We start from the raw sequence: 18,248 nt of genomic DNA, 5'->3' as shown, positions 1-18,248 counted from the left end.
TCCTAGAAATAATCCTAACAGAAAATTATTTTCTAAAGAAAGGAAAATGTTTTTATTTGAGATATGTTGACAAAGAAAGTCTTCATATTGGATATTTTTTCTGTAAGTCAAGAAAGCAAAATTTAATAAATAGTATTGCTATTGTATCCACATAGACAAAACACAAACATACTGACAAATTCCTTTGTGGCCAGTAAAATAGATAGTGAGAAGGTGACCCATTTAAACTACAGCCCACACCAATGTCCCTGTTTAATGAAGATGTGCAATATTTTATATTATATCTACTTCATAAGAATACTATTAAGTTCTTAGAAAAACAAAGAAAGTTTTTTATTTTAAGTGCATAAGGCTATATAATGTCATTTTCCTAGCAAAGTTGGTTTTACACTTGTAGAGTTTTATTAACAGTTTCAGATGAGACAGTTAAAGACAACCCTCTGAACAGAATTGTCATCTTTTTTTCCCTTACTTGGCTATCTGCTTACACATAGATAAAATATCAAAAGATCCCTGACCTTGGCCTAATTGCAGGAGAAAAGTGACTGAAGCAATAAAATACTAAAGACTGACTGTTTTCTCTGAGTGCCTTATGTGAAGACCCTAACGTGCAAAGGTCCAGCCTCTGAACTTCCCATAGCCCTTGCTCCTCTGGGTGACAGATCAGGCTCTCTGCACATCAATGGATGGGGAATGGTAGGAGGTGCCCTTAAGAGAACATGCCTAATAGGCAAGAGACCATTATTTTGGGGTGCACGAGGAGAGGGGATTCCTTCCCCATGTGCCCGCAGAAGGCAGAGCACCGCCTAAGTGACTCCAGAGACAGGCGCAAGCTGCGGCTATCACCTCAGACCCCAGAGACGGGGATGAAATGCTAATGCTGCTGCCACTGCCACCAACAGTCCTGTGTGCAAGCACAGGTCACTACCCACAGCCCCCAAGGGAGCCTGTGCAACACACCACTGCCAGGGTCCCAATCTCCAGGGACAAGTTCCCCAGGAGAACACACATGGTGTGCCACAGGTTGTTGCACTGTCACGCTGGCCTCTGCCACTGCAGGCTCACCCTGCATTCCAGTTATGACTACCATACCCTTCCCTCTCCCCAGCCTGAGAGAGCAAGAGAGCCCTAATCAGCCTCTGCTTTAACCACCTTCTGTCTCAATGGGGAACAGACACCTGAGGGCAACCTACACACAGAGGTGGGGCCAAAACCAAAGCTGAACCTCAGGAGTTGTGAGAACAAAGAAGAGAAAGGGAAATTTCTCCATGCAGCCCCAGGAGCAGCTGATTAAATCCCCACAATCAACTTGAGGTACCCTGCACCTGTGGAATACCTGAATAGACAACAAATCACCAAAAATTGAGGTGGTGGACTTTGGGAGCAATTGTAGATTTGGGGTTTGCTTTCTGCAGCTGATTTGTTTCTGATTTTTCTACTTATCTTAGTTTTTAGTGCTTATTATCATTGGTGGATTGTTAACTGGTTTGGTTGCTCTCTTTTATTTATTTTTTTCTCTTCCTTGTTTTTCTTCCTTTTCTTCTGAGCTGTGTGGGTGACAGGGTCTTGGTGCTCTGGCCGGGTGTCAGGTCTGAGCCTCCAAGGTGGGAGAGCCAAGTCCAGGACTTTGGACCACCAGAGACCTCCCAGCCCCATGTAATATCAGTCGGCGAGAGCTCTCCCAGAGATCGCCGTCCCAACACTAAGACCCAGCTCCACCCAATGGCCAGCGAGCTCCAGTGCTGGATGCCCCATGCCAAACAACTAGCAAGACAGGAACACAACCCCACCCGTTAGCAGAGAGGCTGCCTAAAGTCATACTAACTTCACAGACACTCCAAAACACCATTGGATGTGGCCCTGCCCACCAGAAGGACAAGATAGAGCCCCACCCACCAGAACAGAGGTACCAGCCCCCTCCACCAGGAAGCCTACACAAGCCACTGAACCAACCTCAAGCACTGGAGACAGACACCAAAACTAATGGGAACTACAAACCTGCAGCCTGTGATAAAGAGACCCCAAACACAGTAAGTTAAGCAAAATGAAAATACAGAAAAATATGCAGCAGATGAAGGAGCAAGGTAAAACAAACAAATGAAGAGGAAATAAGCAGTCTACCTGAAAAAGAATTCAGAGTAATGATAGTAAAGGTGATGCAAAATCTTGTAAATAGAATGGAGAAAATACAAGAAATGTTTAACAAGGAACTAGAGGACCTACAGAGCAAACAAACAATGATGAACAGCACAATAAATGAAATAAAAAATTCTCTAGGGCTTCCCTGGTGGCGCAGTGGTTGAGAATCTGCCTGCCAATGCAGGGGACACAGGTTCGAGCCCTGGTCTGGGAAGATCCCACATGCCGCAGAGCAACTAGGCCCGTGAGCCACAATCACTGAGCCTGCGCGTCTGGAGCCTGTGCTCTGCAACAAGAGAGGCCGCGATAATGAGAGGCCCGCACACCGCGATGAAGAATGGCCCCCACTTGATGCAACTAGAGAAAGCCCTCGCACAGAAACGAAGACCCAACACAGCCATAAGTAAATAAATAAATAAATAAATAAGCCCAAAAGTTAAAAAAAAAAAAAATTCTCTAGAAGGAATAAATAGCAGAATAACTGAGGCAGAAGAATGGATAAGTGACCTGGAAGATAATATAATGGAAATAACTGCCACAGAGCAGAATAAAGAAAAAAGAATGAAAAGAATTGAGGACAGTCTCAGAGACCTCTGGGACAACATTAAATGCATGAACATTCGAATTATAGGGGAACCAGAAGAAGAGAAAAGAAAGGGTCTGAGAAAATAACTGAAGAGATTATAGTAGAGAACTTCCTTAATATGGGAAAGGAAATAGTCAAGTCCAGGAAGTGCAGAGAATCCCATACAGGATAAATCCAAGGAGAAACACACTACGACACATATTAATCAAACTATCAAAAATTAAATACAAAGAAAAAATATTAAAAGCAGCAAGGGAAAAGCAACAAATAACATACAAGGGAATCCCCCATAAGGTTAACAGCTGATCTTTCAGCAGAAACTCTGCAGGCCAGAAGGGAGTGGCAGGACATATTTAAAGTCGTGAAAGGGAAGAACCTACAACCAAGATTACTCTACCCAGCAAGAATCTCATTCAGATTCGACAGAGAAATTAAAACCTTTACAGACAAGCAAAAGCTAAGAGAATTCAGCACCACCAAACCAGCTTTACAACAAATGCTAAACGTACTACTCTAGGCAGGAAAGACAAGAGAAGGAAAAGACCTACAAAAACAAACCCAAAACAGTTAAGAAAATGCGAATAGGAACATACATATTGATAATTACCTTAAATGTAAATGGACTAAATGCTCTAACCAAAAGACATAGACTGGCTCAATGGATACCAAAACAATACCCATATATATACTCTCTACAAGAGACCCATTTCAGACTTAGGGACACATACAAACTGAAAGTGAGGGAATGGAAAAAGATATTCCATACAAATGGGAATCAAAAGAAAGCTAGAGTAGCAATTCTCATATCACACAAAATAGACTTTAAAACAAAGACTATTACAAAAGACAAGGAAGGACACTACATAATGATCAAGGGATCAATCCAAGAAGAAGATACAACAACTGTAAATATTGATGCACCCAACATAGGAGCACCACAATACATACGGCAAATGCTAACAGCCATAAAAGGCTAAATCAACAGTAACACAATCATAGTAGGGGACCTTAACACCCCACTTTCACCAATGAACAGATTATCCAAAATGAAAATAAATAAGGAAACACAAGCTTTAAATGATACATTAAACAAGATGGACTTAATTGATATCCAAAAACAACAGAAAACACTTTCTTCTCAAGTGCTTATGGAACATTCTCCAGGATAGATCGTATCTTGAGTCACAAATCAAGCCTTGGTAAATTTATGAAAATTGAAATTGTTTCAAGTATCTTTTCCAACCACAATGCTATGAGATTACATATCAATTACAGAAAAAAAAACAACTTAAAAAAAACACATATGGAGGCTAAACTATACACTACTAAATAACCAAGAGATCACTGAAGAAATCAAAGAGGAAAACAAAAATACCTAGAAACAACTGATAATGAAAACACGACGACCCAAAACCTATGGCATGCAACAAAAGCAGTTCTAAGAGGGAAGTTTATAGCAATACAATCTTACCTCAAGAAACAAGAAAAATCTCAAATAAACAATCTAACCTTACACCTAAAGGAACTAGAGAAAGAAGAACAAACAAAACCCAAAGTTAGCAGAAGGAAAGACATAATAAAGATCAGAGCAGAGACAAATGAAATAGAAACAAACAAAAAAAACAATAGCAAAGATCAATAAAACTAAAAGCTGGTTCTTTGAGAAAATAAACAAAATTGATAAACCATTGGCCAGACTCATCAAGAAAAAGGGGGAGAAGACTCATATCAACAGAATTAGAAATGAAAAAGAAGTAACAACTGACACTGCAGAAATACAAAGGATCATGAGAGATTACTACAAGCAACTATATGCCAATAAAATGGACAACCTGGAAGAAATGGACAAATTCTTAGAAAAGCACAACCTTCCAACTGAACCAGGAAGAAACAGAAAATATGAACTGACCAATCACAAGCACTGTAATTGAACTTATGATTAAAAATCTTCCAACAGGGGCTTCCCTGGTGGCGCAGTGGTTGAGAATCTGCCTGCCAATACAGGGGACACGGGTTCGAGCCCTGGTCTGGGAAGATCCCATATGCCGCGGAAACAACTGGGCCCGGGAGCCACAATTGCTAAGCCTGCGCGTCTGGAGCCTGTGCTCCGCAACAAGAGAGGCTGCGATAGTGAGAGGCCCGCGCACCGCGATGAGGAGTGGCCCCCGCTTGCCACAACTAGAGGAAGCCCTCGCACAGAAACGAAGACCCAACACAGCCATAAAAATAAAAATAAATAAATAAACATAGAACAAAACCTGTAAAAAAAAAAAAAAACTCGCATGTGTTAAAGAGTTAGACTGGCAAATCGTGTCTATAAAAAAAAAAATCTTCCAACAAACAAAAACCCAGAACCAGATGGCTTCACAGGTGAATTCTATCAAACATTTAGAGAAGAACTAACATCTATCCTTCTCAACCTCTTCCAAAGTATAGTAGAGGGAGGAACACTCCCAATCTCATTCTATGAGGCCACCATCACCCTGATACCAAAACCAGACAAAGATGTCACAAAAAAAGAAAACTACAGGCCAATATCACTGATGAACATAGATGCAAACATCCTGAACAAAATACTAGTAAACAGAATCCAACAGCACATTAAAAGGATCATACACCATGATCAAGTGGGATTTATCCCAGGAATGCAAGAATTCTTCAATATATGCAAATCAATAAATGTGATAAACCATATTAACAAATTGAATAATAAAAACCATATGATAATCTCAGTTGATGCAGAAAAAGCTTTCAACAAAATTCAACACCCATTTATGATAAAAACTCTCCAGAAAGTGGGCACAGAGGGAACCTACCTAAACATAATAAAGGCCATATATGACAAACCCACAGCCAACATCACTCTCAATGGTGAAAAACTGGAAGCATTTCCTCTAAAATCAGGAACAAGACAAGGTTGCCCACTCTCACCACTAGTATTCAACATAGTTTTGGAAGTTTTAGTCACGGCAATCAGAGAAGAAAAAGAAATACAAGGAATCCAAATTGGAAAAGAAGTAAAACTGTCACTGTTTGCAGATGACATGATACTATACATAGAGAATCCTAAAGATGCTACCAGAAAAGTACTAGAGCTAATTAATGAATTTGGTAAAGTAGCAGGATACAAAATTAATGCACAGAAATCTCTTGCATTCCTATACACTAACAAAGAGAGATCAGAAAGAGAAATTAAGGAAACAATCCAATTTACCATTGCAACAAAAACAATAAAATACCTAGGAATAAACCTACCTAAGGAGACAAAAGACCTGTATGCAGAAAACTATAAGACACTGATGGAAGAAATTAAAGATGATACAAACAAATGAAGAGATATATCATGTTCTTGGGCTGGACAAATCAATATTGTGAAAATGACTATACTACCCAAAGCAATCTACAGAATCAATGCAATCCCTATCAAATTACCAATGGCATTTTTCACAGAACTAGAACAAAAACTTTCACAGTTTGTATGGAAACACAAAAGACCCCGAATAGCCAAAGCAATCTTGAGAAAAAAAAACGGAGCTGGAGGAATCAGGCTCCCTGACTTCAGACTATAGTACAAACCTACAGTATTCAAGACAGTATGCTACTGGCAAAAAAACAGAAATATAGATCAATGGAAAAGGATAGAAAGCCCAGAGATAATCTCACGCACATATGGTCACCTTATTTTTGATACAAGAGGCATGAATATATGATGGAGAAAAGACAGCATCTTTAATAAGTAGTGCTGGGAAAACTGGACAGCTATATGTAAAAGAATGAAATTAGAACACTCCCTAACACCATACACAAAAATAAACTCAAAACGGATTAAAGACCTAAATGTAAGGCCAGACACTATAAAACTCTTAGAGGAAAACATAGGCAGAACTCTATGACATAAATCACAGAAAGATCCTTTTTGACCCACCTCGTAGGGAAATGTAGATAAAAACAAAAATAAACAAATGGGACCTAGTGAAACTTAAAAGCTTTTGCACAGCAAAAGAAAACCTAAATAAGACAAAAAGACAACCCTCAGAATGGGAGAAAATATTTTCAAATGAAGCAACTGACAAAGGATTAATCTCCAAAATATATAAACAGCTCATACAGCTCAATATCAAAAAAACAAAAAACCCAATCCGAAAATGGGCAGAAGACCTAAATAGACATTACTCCAAAGAAGATATATGGATTGCCAAAAAACACATGAAAGGATGCTCAACATCACTAATCAGTAGAGAAATGCAAATCAAAACTGCAACGAGGTATTACCTCACACTGCTCAGAATGGCCATCATCAAAAATACAAACAATAAATGCTGGAGAGGGTGTGGAGAAAAGGGAACACTCTTGCACTGCTGGTGGGAATGTAAATTGATACAGCCACTATGGAGAGCAGTATAGAGGTTCCTCGAAAAACTAAAAATAGAACTACCATACGACCCAGCCATCCCACTACTGGGCATATACTTGAGAAAACCATAATTCAAAAAGAGTCATGTACCACAATGTTCATTGCAGCACTATTTACAAAAGCCAGGACATGGAAGCAACCTAAGTGCCCACTGACAGATGAATGGACAAAGAAGATGTGGCTCATATATACAATGGAATATTACTCAGCCATAAAAAGAAACGAAATTGAGTTATTTGTAGTGAGGTGGATGGACTAGAGTCTGTCATACAGAGTGAAGTAAGTCAGAAAGAGAAAAACAAATACTGCATGCTAACACATATATATGGAATCTAAAAAGAAAAAAAAAGGTTCTGATGAACCTAGGGGCAGGACAGGAATAAAGATGAAGATGTAGAGAATGGACTTGAGGACACAGGGAGGGGGAAGGGTAAGCTGGGATGAAGTGAGAGAGTAGCATTGAAATATATACACTACCAAATATAAAACAGCTAGTGGGAAGCAGCTGCATAGCACACGGAGATCAGCTCGGTGCTTTGTGACCACCTAGAGGGGTGGAATAGGGAGGGTGGGAGGGAGACGCAAGAGGGAGGGGATATGGGGATATATGTATATGTATAGCTGATTCACTTTGTTATAAAGCAGAAACTAACACACCATTGTAAAGCAATTATACTCCAATAAAGATGTAAATAAATAAATAAATAAATTAGAAAACCAGAAAATAACGTATCCTGTCACCATAGTTCTGTGTTAAGACACGTGACCCCAGATCCATTTCTTTAACCAGAGAACACTATGAAAGATAATAATAATAATAATGATAAGTATATATTAATTATTAATGATTAATTTATGAATTGAGAGCAAGATCTAGAAGACCTGGATCAAGGAACAGGCAAGTTTTGATATGGCTTTAGAGAGGAAAGGCTTGGATGTGGAAAAACCTAGGAAGTCAATTTAAAGGGTTAGAGTGGTCAGTCTTGGGCATTGAGGGCTATAGCTTGAAATGATCAAAAGGCGTGAATTGTCAAATCAGATTCAAAGGATCAGAGATGTTATCTGGAATTAAGCTGTACAAATAATTTCAAGGAGACAGGAAATCATGAGAAAAGGGAAGGATGGAGAAGTCTGGGATAGCCAATGCCACTCCCCAGGTTGTTTAATGCTGCATTAGTGCCTGCTGTGGTCTAGATTTAATACATGAGTTTTAAGTGTTGTATGCAGAAGCATTACTTTAATAAAAGAGAGGTGTTTCTGTCATGAAATATCTCCATTTTGTACACAGATGTTAACATAGCTTATGTGATATTTTCCAGTTAGCCAGGACCCTTAAATTCACACAGGTTTAACACAAGCAGTCCTAGACAGATTAGATACATATACTATAAATACTCCATGTATAAGAATACTCTTGCTAGAAAATACCATTGCTGTGTTTGCCATTTCTATCTTTTAGATTTTTACAAGGGGTTTTGGTACATTTTTCTTTCCAGGAGCATCCCGTAGCAAACGGAGAAAATGACTTGCAGGTCTGTGTCTAGCATTTTCCTTTCCAATCCACATTCTGACATTAGTCAATACCTTCTTGACACTTATTTCTTGAGTTTCTTTTCATTATTTGTCTTACAATATTTTATACAGAAGAATAAGTCCAACAACATCCTGACAACTACCAAAATTGAGCCTACCCAATGGACTCAATTATGGCCACATCCCTTCATGTATCTTTTGATATTCTCTTACAAGTTTGGTTACTCTTTTCTCTTTCTCACCTATAGTTATTTGAACCATTTATATGTTTTGATGGAGGTGTTTAATAGTGTATGCAATTATTTCTAAAATAAGGCCAAATTCACTCATATTTCTGGCCAGTTTCCATGCATATATTATTTGTGAGCTTCAAATCAACCTCCCAAAATATTTTCTAATTATTGTGTAATTTCGTTGATTAACAAGCCACGTGTTACACTACACAGCTTTGGCAGAAAGATTAAAGTAACACTTAACACACCATGAAATTAGTCAAAATTATTGTGTCATTCTGCATTCCTTCCAACACAAATGAAATTTTCACGTGTACCACACATTCCCAATGACTGGAACGGTGACTTAGAAGGTATTGTTTGGGACATTCTAGATTCCACTGGTGTTTGATATAACCATATCCCGGACACCAATGGACAGGGTTACAGACACAGGTTAGGTCCCCATGTGTCGTTTTCTAATGCCACTCCTCTACCTCCCATAGGTACAGCACAGTGGGTTCATCGTCTGTGCACCCAAATCGGTTACAAAGGGAAGACATTTATTTTCTAGCCATGACACTTGGGTCATTAGACGACAATGATAAAAACTTCACTGTCCAATGGCATAATTTAGGCTTACCATATTGTTCCCATAAGTGTATCCACCCAACCTAGCCTTTGGAACACTCTTGGCCACTGGCCTTTAAAAACTTCATATTCAGGAGTAACTAGAATATCCAATAGTCCTTCCTTGGGGAGGATACACACCCTCTACTAGTGTTGTTGATGATTAGAGTGCTCCAGTTGAATAGCTATTCACTTCATTCATTTATGTATAGCTTTACTAGCTTCTCTATGGTGATTTCTGAAAGAGAGCTCCCTCTAGTGTCACTGTTTGGGTTAACAAGTCTCTCTTATTACCATTGATGATCATCCAGAAACATTTCAAACTGACTCAATACCCAAAGCCGTCTCCAAAGAACATCTGGCGTGACAAGGTCATTGCTTATCAAGCTACCACATATGTTGCTGCCATTTAACATGTATGGGATTTATGCAATTTGGAAATATAGGCTACAATGAAAAATACTGTGTGCCACATGAGGCTGTCAATTGGATATTTTCTACCCTCAAACTCAACTCCATTTGAGTGCACCATAATGCTTCCCATAACCATCCTTTGTGTACCTCCAAAAGAGACTTACTGGTAATATTGGATCACTGGGTTCCATTTCAGTTTTCTTTAAATGTGTTCCATGCACATTTACATTTGATATATTCAAAGGGACAAATCAAGCTCTAAAATACTTGGCAGAAGGCAGCAATCTGCTTTCCATCATATCCAGGCAGCTGCTGCAGCAATGCATCATCATGACTTACGCCCACACAGAATGCTGATGCTCTGCTGTTTGGCATCTCTATCCAGCAGGAGTCAGCAATAGCATTTCTCTCAGGTCAACTGAGAAATAACCAGAATGGTAAATACAGCCTGTAAATAATGACCTGAAAGAGAGCCGTAGTTAGCTGCAGTAAGTTCATTCATGAGAGGATGCTGCATCACTTCTTTTCTCAAATTATTCAAGTAGAGTCCAATTCCCCTTCTTCAGAAAAAAGAGATCAGGAAGTTTCTCCCAGCATCCACCATTTGTCAGCCTTAGACCTGAGATAGCTTAGAGTATTATTCTCTTGCTCTTATTGCATTCTTCCCTGGGATATGCCCAACCTCTGTTTGCTATGACATTCCCGTTTCCATCTGTTATCTGCTTACACCCCCATCATTTTCCCTGTGGTTGGGTTTTCCAGCTCAGATATACTGTTCAACCATAGCACTGGCAATAACAGAATCCTTCCTAACGCTTCTTCTTGGTTCACTCTCTGGAATAAGTTGTAAATCCATAAAAGCTCCTCCATTCAACAGTAGCTAGAATTAGTGATATGCCTCCAATCATTAATTTTAGGAATCCATGACAATAATGAGAGACTCGGTTACAGGCCTGTTGCTAACACTTGCCTTTTCATAGCTTAAGGGAAATAGGATGGGTTGAAGGGATAATGAGTCAAATGAGAATATTACAATAACAGGAGGAAGAAGTGCCGAATTTTAGCCTAATTCAGCTTTGCTCTGGATCAAACTTTATTAAAATAATGGCTCAATTTTCATTATAATTTCATTCAAAGTTTATGAAGGTTCTTTTCTCAAATTTTATTGATTATGAAATAAACATGTAGGTAAGTTAGGATAAAACATTAAACTCTAGTAATTATCTCTCCTGACATTCTATAGCAGACATACACATTCTATGAGATCTTTGGAGGAACTTCCCTGTATGCAGAAGCTCCACGGTAGATGATGAGGAACAGGAGTAAAACTATGATTCTGGGCATTGAGACACTACAGTCCTTGCCTAGTCTTTGCACTGAAGTGCTGGGAACCTCTGGGCAAATCATTGCTGTCTCCATGTTTGTTCCTCCATCTGGGAATAAGGTTGGGCTAGGATTTTTCCTGTATTATTTGTAATATTTTAGGAAGATAGCCATCCTTGATGTCTTTCTGTTGCCTACAATCAAGGCCCAACTCCTTAGCAAGGCACACAAGGTACTTCACGATCTGCCCCCAAATAATGCTCCATTTTGACTCCAGCAAACTTTTTCTATAAAGGTCAAGAGGGTAAGTATTTTCACCTTTGCAGGCCATTTAGTCTCTGTCACAACAATTTAATATGCCATTTTAGTGCAAAAACAGCCACAGGCAATAGATAAATGAATGAGTATGATTGCTTTCCAATCAAACTTTACTTGCGGACACTGAAATGTGAATTTCATCTAATTTTCACATGCCACAAAATATTATTTGTCTTTTAATTTTTTCTCAACCATTTGTACAGCTCATGGGCCATAGAAAAGAAAAGGCAGTGTGCTGGATTTGGCCTGTGAGCTATAGTCTGCCAGCCCCTAATGTACACTGCTTACACCACACTGAATATCTCACCACTTCCCAAACAATTAAAGTATTTCCAAGGTTCAGTGACACTACACACAATGATCCCTTTGCCTAGTACATCTTTACTTACACACCCTTGCTCTCTCCTGGAGAATTCCTATAGGCCCATCAAAGCTTGCTCACATATTGTACGCTTCCCCAAATCTTTTCCGACAATCTTCCCATCCTGATAAATGGCAGCTTCAACCACTTACTGACTTAAGCCACTCAACTCATGGTTGACTCTTTCTCTCACATCTCACATCCAATCCATGAGCGAATCTTTCCAGTACTCTCTTCAAAATACATCCCCAAACCTTCTCTTCATGACAGTCTGTGACATCGTTATCTCTTACCTGCTCTATCTGAACCCCTCTCCCAGAGGAGGGAGAAGAGAACACAGAAGCCAGAGTAGTTTTCAACACAGAAGTCAGAGGGATTCTATTAAAATATAAGTCAGGTTATATTATTCTTCTGCTCAAAACCCTCCAATGACCTCCTATGTCACTCAAAGTAAAAACAATGCTCCCTCAAAGCCTAAAATCTCTACATAAAAATCCCCATTTATTATAAAAATCTCCACTCATCCCACTCCTGCCACAGGGTTGCCTGGCTATTCCTGGAACATGCTGACAAGTTCTCACCTCGGGACGTTCTCACTTGCTGTTCTTCACGCTCGAAATGCTCTTCCTACAGATGTTTGCACGGATCACTCATCTGCTTCAGGTTTTTTCTGAAATGGCAAATTCTCAGAGGCCATTTCTAAACACACTTTAAAATTTCAAACTCTACCACCCCAAAGCCTTCATATCCTCTTTCCTGGTTCATTTTCTCCATCACACTTATATTATTTGACATACAATGTGTTATGCTTTTTGGTTTATCATCTATCTCTCCCCACCAGAATTCATGCTGCAAGAGGTCAGGAAATTGAGCCTGTTTGTTCACTGAAGAAACTCTAGTGCCTCAAACAGTGCCTAGAACTTGGTAAATTTGTTGATTATGTACTTTGTGCCACATTCTACTACTAAATCTTCAATGCCAAATCCTTATTTAACATCTCCATGCTCTGAGTCACTTCAAAATTTATCATTATAAGACACCCATTAAAATCAAGGAAAAATATACTGAAATTTGGCATGGCCATATCAAAAACTTACATTGGACTCTACTTCAGTACAGACTTTGCCATGAATACTAGTATTAAATTTTTAGGGCCTTCTAAGGAGGTGTTCAGATATCAGAGGCATAAAAAAATACTTGCTTTTATATATTTAAGCCAAAATTAAAGTGTAAGATGCATTTTAATGACTGTAAAGGGATGAAAGTAATCATTTAGGTTACAAACTATTACTTTCTTTGGCATACTTTCTCTGCTATAATCTAAAATCTCAACTCAGATTTCTACTGTATTTAAATCAGTCTTAAAAAATAGTTACCCATACAAGTCCTTAATCAAACTACCCCCTCATTTAGTATCTCTTGAGTATGCTTTTTAAAAGCTCAGTTAGCAAGAAAGCCACTTTACTACCAGCAGGGCATATATAGCCATTGACCCTGAAAAAAGAGCTGTGTTCAACCTGGACTAAACCAGCAGTAATCAAGCAAGTTAGTGCTTTTATGTAGCAAAGTTTTTGCCATGTACGTAAAATTCATGTTAAATCGTGTGGTTTCATTAGCTGTACACTTCTTGTGATGGCAGACCTCAGTAATTGAATAACATTTCAATTACATGAAGTTTAACTTATCTCCAACATTTCCTATCCCATCCATTTGACCCCAGATTTTAAAAAAATAAAGATAAAATAGCACCATAAGAAAGCAATTCAGAGGCAAAAATTCACCAAGTGTCAATATTTAGTTACGAAATTTATACCTAATCAGATATTTTATATATAAGTAACAGAAATTAAATGTTTAGTAAAGATGAGAAAATATAAAATTAATAAGAAATCTTAAATCAAAATTGCCACATAAGATTTAATTTGTACATATATCTATTCCAGAATTGTTGCTGGTATAGAGCAATTTGAATTGCTTTAAACAGTACAAACCCTCTTTTTTTAGGATAGGACCAAGGCCAGAATTTTAAAAATATGGTTACCAAAGTCATCAAGATATCTCATCATTACTGTTTATTTGTGCAAATTTCCATTATATAATAACAATTCTCCATACTCCCAACTAAATCAAAATTTAAGCACCTTATCCATCACTCCTAGCATGGGATAAATTAATATATTTAATGGGCTTAGAACAGTATCAAGAACATATTAAGCATTCAATAAATGTTGGTTATTGCTGTTTGGGGCAATGAGAGTAGTAGTATTACAAATTAGAAAATGCACACCACACATAGATTGATATTTCAGGGTGAGTTTTTGAGACAAATGCATTTCTTTTTAGAATACCAATTTTACCTGAAAGCAAAGAAAGCAAATAATTTAAAACTTTTTTTTGTTAAGATATAAGCATGGATATACAATACAGTTGAATACAGCATTCAAATGAATACTTTAAATAATAAGCTAGATTTTAAAGAAGTTTTTCCATTCATGGAAGAGAGATTTGGGCTACATCCACAGACCCAGGTCAATCTCTTCCTCTTGGAATATTTTGGCGGAAAAAAATCTTCAACAAGCTCTGCTTTATGAAACAACCTCTTTGTGCCTGTAGATAAACAAATACTATGTGTATACCGTCACTTTCCATGTAGATGAAGAGTGAACTCAACACCTTGCTCTATCTACCTTTTCATGGGCCAACATTTTTCCTTGTCCTCCTCCCCAGGAAGGTTTTATATCCTGGACATGTAGAAGCAAACCTGAGCTAATCCTCATGTCTACAATTGCTCTCCCTTTTATTTTGAGTACTGTAGAACCAAGACTGACTAATACCTACCTGCAAATTCCTAAAATGCAGCTGCTTTTTAATACTTGATTAATAAATTATAATTAGGAAATACTAAGTACCATATGTTTGCATTTTGACGAGAAAATTGGAAAGGAGGAAATCAAAATAATGATTTCTCCTGTTCTTAAGAAGTTCTATAGATCTTAGTGTTTACATCTTGATTACAAAGCCTCTTCACAATTCACAAGACGTCCCTCAGCTCTGCCTCCCATTTAAATCTGATTAATCCAGATGAACTTGTTCTAACAGTGGGTGGTTTACTGTGATTTATTTTTGGAAATTACTAATGAAAAAGAAAATTTTAAGTTCAAAATACTTGTGTCCTAGGAAAGTAAAACATAACTTTTAGGGAGGCTAAATATCTGAGAATTATACTCAAAGGTGGTATATTTACAGCTTTCTACACTGAGTTGAAAATTTTTTGAATATCCATCTCTCACAAAGCAGCTTCCCACTAGCTATCTATTTTATACATGGTAGTGTATATATGTCAATGCTACTCTCTCAATTCGTCCTACCCTCCCCTCCCCAGCCTGTGTCCACAAGTCCATTATCTATGTCTGTGTCTCTATTCCTGCCCTGCCACTAGGTTCATCAGTACCATTTTTCTAGATTCCACATATATGCATTAATATATGGTATTTGTTTTTCTCTTCACTCTGTATGACAAACTCTAGGTCCATCCACATCACTACAAATGATTCAGTTTCATTCCTTTTTATGGCTGAGTAATATTCCATTGTAGATATGTACCACATCTTCTTTATCCATTCTTCTGTTGATGGACCTGTAGGTTATTTCCATGTCCTGGCTATTGTAAATAGTGCTGCAATGAACACTGGGATACATGTATCTTTTTGCATTATGGTTTTCTCAGGGTATATGCCCAGTAGTGGGATTGCTGGGTCATATGGTAGTTCTATTTTTAGTTTTTTAAGATACCTCCATACTGTTCTCCATAGTGGCTGTATCAATTTACATTCCCACCAACAGTGCAGGAGGGTTCCCTTTTCTCCACACCCTCTCCAGCATTTACTATTTGTAGATTTTCTGATGATGGCCATTCTGACAGGTGAGAGGTGGTACCTCATTGTGGTTTTGATTTGCATTTCTCTAATGATTAGCATGTCGAGCATCTTTTCATGAGTGCACCTAATTAATACCAAAACCTGATTATGTGTTCTAGGAAAAAATAATTTTTCAAATTAACTTATTAGTACTATATATGTATACTTAATTGTATTCTATATACATGTATTTTATATATATATGTATATATATATATACACACACACAGAGAGAGAAAGTTGTACAACTGTAACAAAAAAATTTGTAGATTAATGTAATATATTCCCAACAGATGAAACTAATAAATAAGCTGAAGCAACAGAGAAAATGTCTTGTATTTGCTACCTTTTTTTAATATGATAAAATACATTTATTGGCACTGAGAAAACAAGATGGGTAAGAAGAAGTGGTAATTCTGATGGCCTCGCTTTTGGAAGTGCTAAAGCATTTTGTAATTGATTCACATATCATCCCTGTAGAATAGGTATTACATACATTACAATTAGTTATGGAAGCAGAAATACCAAAAAATTAGTTACTTTGGCTTATTGAAGAAAAAAATCTCCCTAACTGTGGAAAGCAGATTATCCCCAAAATTAAGCTAGAATTATACATCCTTAAAAAATTTCATGAACACAGAAAGGAAATAAAACAGATGTGAATAGTCTTCTAGATCCTTCACCATTCATTTGTGATTTTACAGATTGTAAGCGAGTTTGAAGTAAGCCCAGTAGAGAAATAAGGCCTAAGTTTTTTCTGTAAACATATCACTGAAGCTATAAATGTTGAGATCTATTCATATTATAAAGTGAAACCTCTCCCAACTCATAATCCAGAAGAATGCCAACCCGTATGAGTCTTCCTGTATTCCCTATACCACAGAGACTAGTCTAGTGCTGGATCTGCCAGCAGCCATCCTTGGAGGATGCTCATGTAAGAGCATCACTGGGGAAAGATTCCTTCCACACACGTACAGCCAGTCACCTGTGTCTCACTTCTACCTGCCAGTAGCGCATGCCAACCTCAAACCCTTCAGAACTCAGGACAGGAAGGTGAAAAGTAAGCTTGCTGGCATTGTAAGGAACATTTGATTTTCTACAAGTGACACTTTTTCTGTCCTCAGATATAAAATTGGGTTGGACAGTTTCAGGATCTAGTGTCAAATCTGTCTTAAATGTGCTTATCATTTTATGCAGGCCAAAAAATCATGGAGGGAGACAGCAACTCCCTTTCTTTAATTCCTATGAAAACACTGCTGGGGTTTGGGGATTTCATACCTGTTGTAGATACTTTAAATACCTGTCAGTAACTCCAGTTTAGACTGCACACACTTTTCTGTTATTTCACTTAATAGATTTTTTTTTAGTGTGGCAATATGGTAAGAAAGTACGGCTTTGTTTTCATTTTTCTTTAACATCCTTCTCTTCCATCAGTAAATCTAAAAAAAAAAAAAAAAAAAAAAAAAAAATGGCATCCTGCTTTCCCAATAACTGCCGACACTGTTCAAATTTAGAAGACAATTTCCCCTTCTATTCTCCACCTTTGTCCTCACTTCAAATGTTTTCTTTTCTGGTTTTTTTGAGCTATAAGTAACATATAACATTTTGAAAGTTTAAGATGTATAACTTATTAATTTTTTACACATATATATTGCAAATAAGTACCACCATAGCATCAGCTAACACCTCCATCACATCACATAATTATCATTTCTTCATGGTGTAAATATTTAAGGTCTATTCTCTTAGCAACTGTCAAGTATACAATACAGTATTATTAACTATAATCACATTGTACATTAGATCCCCCGAATTTATGCATCTTAGGTTTGAACCATTTGACCAACATCTCCCCATTGCCCCCACTCCCCCCAGCCCCTGGTAACCACCACTATACTCTCTGTTTCTATGAGTTTGGCTTTTTTTGATTCCACATATAAGTGATATCATACAGTACTTGTCTTTCCTCTTGTTATTGATTTTTAGTTTGACACCACTGTGGTCAGAAAAGATGCTAGATATGATTTCAATCTTCTTAAATTTGCTAAGACTTGTTTGTGACCTATCACATAATCTATCCTAGAGAATGTTCCATGTGCACTTAAGAAGAATGTGTATTCTATTGCTGGTAGATGGAATATTCTGTATATGTCTGTTAGGTTTGCTCTAAAGTATGGGTCAAGTCCAATGTTTCCTTGTTGATTTTCTGTCTGATTAACCTACCAGCTGTTGAAAGTGGTATGTTGAAGTTCCCTACTATTATTGTATTGTTGTTTATTTGTCCATTCAGTGCTGTTAGTATTTGCTTCATATTGTTAGGTGCTCCAATTTTGGATGCATATATATTTATGAATGGGATATCTTCTTGATGTATTAACCCCTTTATTTTTATATAATGATG

This window comes from Eubalaena glacialis, chromosome 8, assembly GCF_028564815.1.
Source record: "Eubalaena glacialis isolate mEubGla1 chromosome 8, mEubGla1.1.hap2.+ XY, whole genome shotgun sequence".
NCBI lineage: Eukaryota > Metazoa > Chordata > Mammalia > Artiodactyla > Balaenidae > Eubalaena > Eubalaena glacialis.
This window is presented reverse-complemented; position numbering follows the sequence as displayed.